Source organism: Anthonomus grandis, chromosome 20, assembly GCF_022605725.1.
Source record: "Anthonomus grandis grandis chromosome 20, icAntGran1.3, whole genome shotgun sequence".
Taxonomy (NCBI): domain Eukaryota; kingdom Metazoa; phylum Arthropoda; class Insecta; order Coleoptera; family Curculionidae; genus Anthonomus; species Anthonomus grandis.
Window position 1 is genome coordinate 139,837 of NC_065565.1, and position 8,845 is coordinate 148,681.

At 34.1% G+C, this 8,845-nt stretch overlaps 1 long non-coding RNA gene across 1 annotated transcript; it reads right to left on the bottom strand.

The window, feature by feature from the left end:
• Positions 1-2,222: 2,222 nt before the first annotated feature.
• Positions 2,223-3,445, bottom strand: LOC126747968 (uncharacterized). Its single transcript, XR_007664545.1, has 3 exons — positions 2,670-3,445; positions 2,483-2,614; positions 2,223-2,246 (listed from the first exon to the last, which is right to left on the bottom strand). It is a non-coding gene; the product is annotated as an uncharacterized LOC126747968 (long non-coding RNA).
• Between the last annotated feature and the right edge of the window lie 5,400 nt (positions 3,446-8,845).

The window sequence follows — 8,845 nt, forward strand, 5'->3', positions numbered from 1 at the left end:
GTGCTGAAGAGGTGGGTAGGTTTTTGTAATAATCATGAATGCTGTGTATTGGGGTTGAGGTACTAAATCCGGGTTATTTTGCCGCCTTCGTAGATAAGAAATACTTTTAAAAGGTTCATCTATGTCAACAGAGGTTTTATATTGCATTACGCCAATCTGATCTTTTGTCAATCTCAACCACTGAACATCGTGCCATATAAACTTTTCGTTTTCAGAATTTCGGGTTTTAACTTGAAGCTTTTGATTGTAAAGGGCCTTAAAATCATAAAAATCTGCTTGCAGCATCTCAGTGACTAAAAATGTTCCCTTCTTCCCGACAGAACGGATTAGCTGAGCCCAATCACGTGGGTGGTGAATTCTCATATCCGTCCTTTTTTTTTTCTTTTCAATCATAGCATGTGCGGTGTCACATTCCATATGGGAGTGTCCACTTAGCATAAATTTATGGTCAATTACTTTAAGAGAGGGGTGCTGCTGCAGAACTGAGAAACACATAGCAGCTATGTGCGAATTTCGGTTTTGCCCTGTACATGTATCTGAATACATGACAACATGGGAAATATGTTCAGGCAAAGCCATAAAATATTTATATAAACAGGAACCTATCTGATTTGCCCCTCGGTCAGCTATGGTTTCGTCCCACAAAAAATTGTGTGCAATACTTTCTGCCCCTTCGTAAATTGTCAAATTATAAACGGATAACTGACGTTTGTAGAACATAATACTTGTTTGAATGTGGGGAGTTGCTAGCACTTGCTGAAGATCAAACGATATCATCTTTGTGGATTTGTTTATTTTCGCTTCCCCTTTGTCTTGGGATTTAGCTAGATAATGCTTATCAGCTATATCCTTATGTTTATTCCATTCAGTTTGAATGACCTCCCGATCTTCATTACTGGTAGCTATTTTTAGTTTTAAACAATAAGTGTCACATGTATTGCACGTATCATTGTGTGGCAACTTAAAAGACAAATTCATATCGTTAAAAATCTGTCTGTAGATATCATACGATACAGGAGTAGTAGTTTGCTCTTTGTATAAAGAATACATCAAACGAACATTTAAATTTGCTGCCAGATATTGCTTCTGGGTATGACGACGACTGTAATGACTTTCGTAGCGGGGAAAAGAGTTTATATGATCAATGACTTGACTTCTTCGTTCATCTGATGTTTTTGAAATTGGCGGATTAATACCCCTTCGGTCCATTTCTGCTATTCCTGCTTCATTTACTGCTCTTGAAGCTAACATATACTTTATAAATCCGTCGGTGACATCAAATGTCTTTTGAAAACAAGTTTTGCAAATGGGTTGCAAATCGCCGTTGACTTTTAAATTATACACGTTACTTAGAGTACGATTTCTTAGAGGTCCGTTCTGATGTCGCAATCTCTGAGTTGCTTTAGGGCCAGATGTTATCAAGCCGCTGAGATAATCAGATCTTCTGTTTCTACTATTCATTGACCAAAATGAGTCAAACAATCCTTTTTTTAAATTGTAATCAAACCAATTCTTACACTTTCGCCGACAATCCGGAAGCTCTTCTATACATCTTTTCTCAGATATCATTTTCCCAGTTTCAGTTACGTACGACTGACCTGAGTTTCTTTTATCCTTTCTCTCTTTTCTAATCTTTCGGCATCGTTTACTTAATACAGCAAAAGGCTGCGGATGATTATCGCCTGCGGAGTTCTGATTATTTATTTTAGTTTTTTTCGGAGGTATGATATGCTCTTCTGAATCGCGATCTGAATCCGTTTCTATTGGAGGTATAAAATCAGGATCATTGAGTTGATCATCACCGATAAAAGGGTCTTCTTCAGCGTCAGAATGATCAAGAAATTGACAGACTGGAGTCATTTCTAAAAAAAAATTTTAATTGTTGTAAAACTCTGTTAAAAGAAAAGTTTCTTACGAGAATTACGGTGGAGTAGATTTAAATGAAGTTGCGGATCGTTCTGTTCTCTTGATGATATTGGTTCGGTCTCGGGCTGTATAACCAATTCACCACTTTCTACAAACAATTTTAATGCACGCTTAAAAATTCTAAGGTAAGTAAAAGGGAATATAAAATATACACTTACCATATGTATTTTGAAAATCTGTGGCCCCATAGGGAAGGTCAGTTTTGTTACTGGTCACCATTGTTGCATCAATAATAGTAATTGGCAGACTTTCAATATGTATATTGTTGTCTACTGTTGCGACTCTTTCTGTTTCAGGCTGTTCAACAAAGATTCTGTTTTCTGGAAAAAATTATATTGATGTAGGTAAAAAAGGCAACAAAGTTAAGGTCAAAAAGCCATGGGTATTTTATTTTATGCCACTTGTGCAATAGCCTGCAATACAATTAATCCAAGAAGCAGGTGACTCCATTACTATTGGTAAAAAAGATCTTTTCCAGGTGGTACAAAATAGAAAACCAACGACGCCAGCTACATACATGTCAGTATTTTACTAACAAAATACAAAATACTCTCACCATAATAATCTTGAAATTCTGATACCCCATAAGTCAGATCAGATTTATTTTTGTTCATAGTTTTTACTTCAGTAATGATAATTGGCATATCAAGGGTAATTTCTTCTAAAACAGTCTCTTCTGTTACTGGTTCTAAAATTAGAATAATCTGCTTATTTTAACCATTAAAAATAATAATTGGACATACCATCGCTTCTTAAAGACTCAAATTCAATATAATCGTTGCCTGATCCATTTGGAATGTCAAACAACTTTTCAACAGCTATTACCTTAGGTATTGTGGTCTCTGCAGCTTCAAGCAAAGTCATATCTATTTAAAATAATACAATTTTATTGCAGTTTCTTGTTTTTTAATGTGTGTAAGATATTTTCATGTAAAGTAAATTCAGTCAGATAAACCGCAGTTATAGAAAAAACAATAGAAACATTGTTTTTGTTTAAATATTAGAACACGACCTAATCCGCATTTAAAATAAAAATATTTTCACGAATCTTTAATTTAAATTGCGCCAACTACAGTAAAAATGTTTCAATAAAAAAATAAAACTATGCAAACTTAACCTAAAAATTTTACGGTAATTATTATCTTAATATTATTCCTTACCTTTTCCGTGATCCTTGTCTCTCTTCTCGACGTTTAAAGTCATGGCAACTATTTTCTTGCCTCTCGTACACATATTTAACACAAAAAAAGCTAACAATACGTATAAACAGCCAATAAACAAATTGCTTGAAACACAACGTTTCACTCTGCTCAACTAAAATCGCGTTTTTTTATCTCTCAAAACAGCTTAATTCTGCATACGCACTTACACGCGGTGCACTTTATAAATGGCTATAACTGCTTAAGTCGACAAAGGCTCAAATATCCATGTGTTTATCTGGAGTAAAACTGCTTAAGTCAAAATAGGTTGTTATTTCCCCACATAAAACGTACTTTTTAGTGCGAAATGCATTATAAGAATACTTAAGAGTATTTACACGCATATTTTTCCTGTGTATTTTTGTTCTTAAGTATTTTTATGACATTTTACTCAAAACCAATAGGAGTTAATATGTTATGTTCAAGTTAAATAAATCATGTGTTTGTAAATAAACGACTTAGGAACTTTAACCCTTAGAAAAAAAAAAATAGTATATAACCATGACATAATCCCATTTTCTCAAAAAACTGACTTAAGCAGTTTTACCCTCTGACCACAGATTTATTGCATTAAGGAGATAAGGTATGATAAAAAAAATATGTACAAAATTAAAGATTCCCACGCTCGGCCATACTGACTAAGAATCCGACTCGGATTGTGTCTGGTTGTCTATCCATGGCTTCATAAATTCAGCACATGATGTGGTACGTATAGGACGTTCATGGATACCGACCTTAACAACATCATATCTTTCTTTACCTTTTGATTTTGTCACCTCATACGGTCCAAGAAATTTTGAATGTATTTTCAATCCCCCTCCAAACTGGGTTCTTTCAATGGCGACCAAATCACCTTCCTTATACGCCTTGGCTTTCTTTCTTCTCAAATTATACCCTTTTGTGTTTTCTTCCTGAAGCTTTACTAGTTGTTTTTTACACTCCTTCCTGAGTTCATTCTTGCTTCTTCCTCGATCAAATGTTTTAATTCTAAGTCCTCCTTTCTCTTCATTTTGACTTCGATTAAAACTTCGAAAGAAGTCGTATTTATACTTAATGAGTTACTTATTATATTGGGTATTACGTCACTTATAGCAAAAATCAATTTAGAAATTTTTATCTCACATGCTCAACAATTGAAAAGAAGAAGAAAATAGACTTATTCACGTATTTAAAAGAAATATGAACTTAAATCTGTAACGATACCGTTTGATATACTTAATTTAATTTAAGTTCAATAAGTTTTAAATACAATAATTTACTTGAGGTATAATAGATTTTTTATATACCTAGGAGCTGAGGTTCAATCTATTAATCTCTGAGTTCGTTTCTTCTTTTCAATATCCTACCTAACTTTGTTATGAATATTACAATTAAAAAACGATAAAAAACAACAAGAAGACCCACTTTTTTTTAAAAATACCTAATTTGAACCAACGTTTCGGTAGTTATATCTACTACCGTTATCAAGGTAATTAAAGTAAAATTAAATTAAATTAAAAATAAAATATACTTATCTTTTAACTTTTCAGTAATGTAGTACCATCAAAATTTCTTCCTAATTCGAAAATACTTTATATACTTTTTTATATGATTTGACGGTTTATTAATAGTTTGACAAACTATTAATAAACCGTCAAAAAAAAAGCCGTAATAAAAAATTTTGAAAGATAACAAAAATTTCAAAGGTTACTTTTTTAAAATTAAAGGGGTGTGATCTTAATGTAAATTAATCATAGAAAATACATGAATAACAAATATTTTAAATCATTAATTAATTTTGAGAGTACCCTGATCTACTTCTCTCTTTAGCAAAGGAATCCATGTATTATGAAAATCAACCGAACAAGTAGCTAAGCATTTATCTTCATTTAACATTATAAATGCACTTTCCTTTAGCTTACGTAATTTTGAAATTGATTCCTTTGCTAAAATTGAGGAAGCATTCCAGTCTATTCTGTGGTTATTGTATATTATTATTATATTATATTATTATATTTATTATTCTCTTGTATTTATACTTCTCTGATAAGTCGAGTTCAGTGCCCTTTGTACTCTATCGATATACTTGTACCATTTACTTGGGTCATCAATACTCAACTTAGTGAGAACTGCTATTATTATTCGGTTAATTCTCTCTATTTGCCCATTTCCGCGAGCTACTCCTGTTGTTATGGTTAAATGACAAATTTTTTCTTCAGCACAGTACTCCTCAAAATCGTTTGCGGTAAATGCAGTGCCTTTGTTCGTGATAATTCTATTGGGATTTCCAAAAATTTTCTGCTGTTTAACAAAACAACTTATTGTCTCCTTAGCTGATGTTAATTTTGTAGGGTACCGCCACACAAACTTTGTAAACTCATCAATGATCGCTAGAATATACTGATAGTTTTTATTCGTTGATGGTATGGGCCGTAAATGGTCGGCATGGTATGTGTGCAAAGGACCTTCTTGCTTTGGGATAGGATGTAGCAGTCCTTCTTGCTTACCCTCTTTCCTATTTTCTAGAATGCAGGATACGCAGTTCGCAATCACAGACTGGATCTTATCTTTCAACTTGGGAATAAAAAATTGGCCTTTTAATATTTCCTCAGTCTTCTTTACCGCAAAATGTCCCTCGTCTTGCACTGTCTTGATTATCTCAGTTTGCATTTTTTTCGGTATTACCAATAATTCAAGTCCGTCTTGAAATTTGTATAACAGGTCATTTCTTACGAAATATTCACCATATTCTTCAGTTTCTAAAATCTTCTTAATAGCAATTATATGCTCTAGATCTTGTGCATTCTTGACTCTATGTCTTGTGCTTTCGTCATCTGTTATCATCATGATTTGAGGGAAACGACTTCGTGCATCTACATGAGGCATATGCTTTCCTCTTCGGTGTTCAATCTCATAGTCGTATTCCTCCAATAAGAGCGCCCATATAGCTACTCTTGTGGTCAAGTCTTTCTTATCCATTGTCTTCTGGAATGCAGCACAATCTGTTATGATCTTAAATTTTGAACCAAGCAAGTATATCCTAAACTTCTTGACAGCAGTGATTACCGCCAATACTTCCAACTCCTGTGAGACCTAAATACGATTGCAGCTGTTTAATATTTGAGGGTTTTTTAAAATGTTTAATTGCTAGGGTTTTCTCCTCCGATTGTTGAGTTTTTCCGTCTTCAATAATAAACCCTAAGAACTGCACTCTCTTCTTTAGAAATTGACACTTTTTCCACTTTATTTCCAGACCATAATCCTTAGCTACTTCTAAAACTTCCTTAAGCCGCCGAATCCCTTCTTCATACGTCCTACTTGGTATTATCAGATCACCCATGTAGTATGTCACTATATTCCTTGCTGTTAAAGGTCGAAAAATAAAACTGATAAACCTCTGAAATACGGCCGGGCTATTGCACAACCCAAATGGACATTTGAGAAACTCGTACTGTCCGCTTGGCGTTATAAAAGATGTAAATTTAATGCTATCTTCTGCCACATCAACGTGAAAAAATCCATTTTTCAGATCAATTGTGGTAAAAATCTTTGCATTCCCTAGTTGGTCTAAGACGTCTTCCATAAGGGGTAAAGGAAATCGATCCTTTATTATGGTCTTGTTTATTTTTCGGTAATCGCAACAAATTCTGACAGAACCATCCTTTTTCCGAACTAAAACGATCGGACTTGCGAAATCAGAACTATGTGTACCGGGTGATCAGTTAAGGGTAGCGAGCGGCCATATCTCATAAGATATTGGTCGTATAGATTTGAGAAAAAAAAATCATGATAAAAGTCGCCAAGAGAAATTGCTGGAAATTATTTTCGAGTTTGTCAAATGTCCGCTAGAGGGCGTAACAGCCAACACCAAGTAGAAAAATGGCATTTTTATAGAATTTTGTCTAATGAAAGTATATCGGTAATATCATTCTCATATTTACTGACCATTTACCTACATTTTTAGTTTAAAACGTTTTATTCTATCTATCAAAATAAAGCGGTGGGGCAAGTTCAATTGTTTTTTTAAATAAGCCAAGATTTCTCCCGTTTCTTTTCACCGATTTTAGTAGACTTAGGCTCATATAAAAGAGCATAATTTGCACTACAAAATGCTTATTTGGTTTTGAATTTTTGACTTTTGCTGTCGCCGTTAGATGGCGATAGCTCAAATGGTAGCACATTTCTGAGTTTTTTTCAAAAAAAAAAAAAATTTAATGGTATATAATTTTTATATATTTTAAAAGAGGATTTTCTTTCCAGCAATTTCTCTTGGCGACTTTTATCATGATTTTTTTTTCTCAAATCTATACGACCAATATCTTATGAGATATGGCCGCTCGCTACCCTTAACTGATCACCCGGTACTTGCGCTTGTTCAAGCAATTCATTTCCTAGAATCACCTAGAAATTAAGCATATCTTTGGAACAACGTGAAATAGAATGTCAAAATCCTCTCCACCAATGTCGACAGTTCTTGAAAATGATCCTAACGTGTGAACTTTCTTTGCACCTAAACCGCTTACCGTAATCACATCTTTTGAGAGTACATCACTTACAAAGTTACTGTTAAACACATCTTCACGTACAGCATTGATGGCATTTTTTGGCTTGATATTAATTATGGCAACATTATTTTTAGATTTTACATCCTTGTTCGCACATTGAAAAGCTATATGCCAGAAAGCATTGCACTTAAAACACTTCGCTCCTTTACTCTTATTTGGGCAATCTTTGGATCTGTGACCTCTATCTCCACAATTAAAACAACTAAAATTTACCTCTTTCTTTTTTACATCATAGTTCATTTCTTTCTTTAAATCACGTTGAAATCCTTTATTGAAATTATTTCCTACTTTCCTCTGAGTTGAGTTTGCACTCATATGTGTATTTGATCCATAAGTTTGTGTGTTTTTTCGCTCAATCTGATCGTACAACTTTATTTTCTCTTTAAAATCATCATCTTGTTTGATGACTCATCCTGTATACCATCTATTATATATTGGATTACAGCTTCAGGTTCAATATTAGCTCTACTGCCAATCTCGCGCATAACAAGAACATATTCTTGTACTGACTCTGAGCTATTCTTCTTCCTTGCCGTAAGCATTTTATGCACTTGAGCACTCGAGACCTTAACTTCAAATTCCATCCCACGACTTAACTCCACTCTCAGTCTGAATGTACAACTTAGCCAGACCTGATAAGGATTTTTTTGCAAAAATCAACTTTTGAAGCTCATTCGACCCAGTTATATGAGATATTTCTTCAAAATCTGTAATCCATTTATTGATGGGGTAATCGTCTTTGCCATCAAAAATGCGGATACTGTCCTCTATATCTCTAAATGTCAGAGAAAAAGAGCTTTTACTCTTACTTGTCCTTTTTGGAATATGATTTGTAGAATCTTCCTCTAACGATTTATCGTCTTCTAACTCTATCGCGTCCTCGTCGTCAGAACTTTCGTCTTCTTCCTGGCCCTCATTTTCGCCGTCGTCATTATTCTCATCAAATTTTAAGGCATTAAGAAAAGAACACAATCTAGTTGCCACTTTACCATGGGTACCACTGTATTTTAGATCTAACACACCACACACAGTTACAAGATCACCTAACTGAAACTTATTCGTAACTTCCTCTATTTTCTCCCGCAACTCACTAGAATCTGAGCCTAACCCGAAACCAGAAAATTTACGCAAATTTTTCCTCACTTTTCGCGGTTCACCTTCGTCACCATAGGCAAT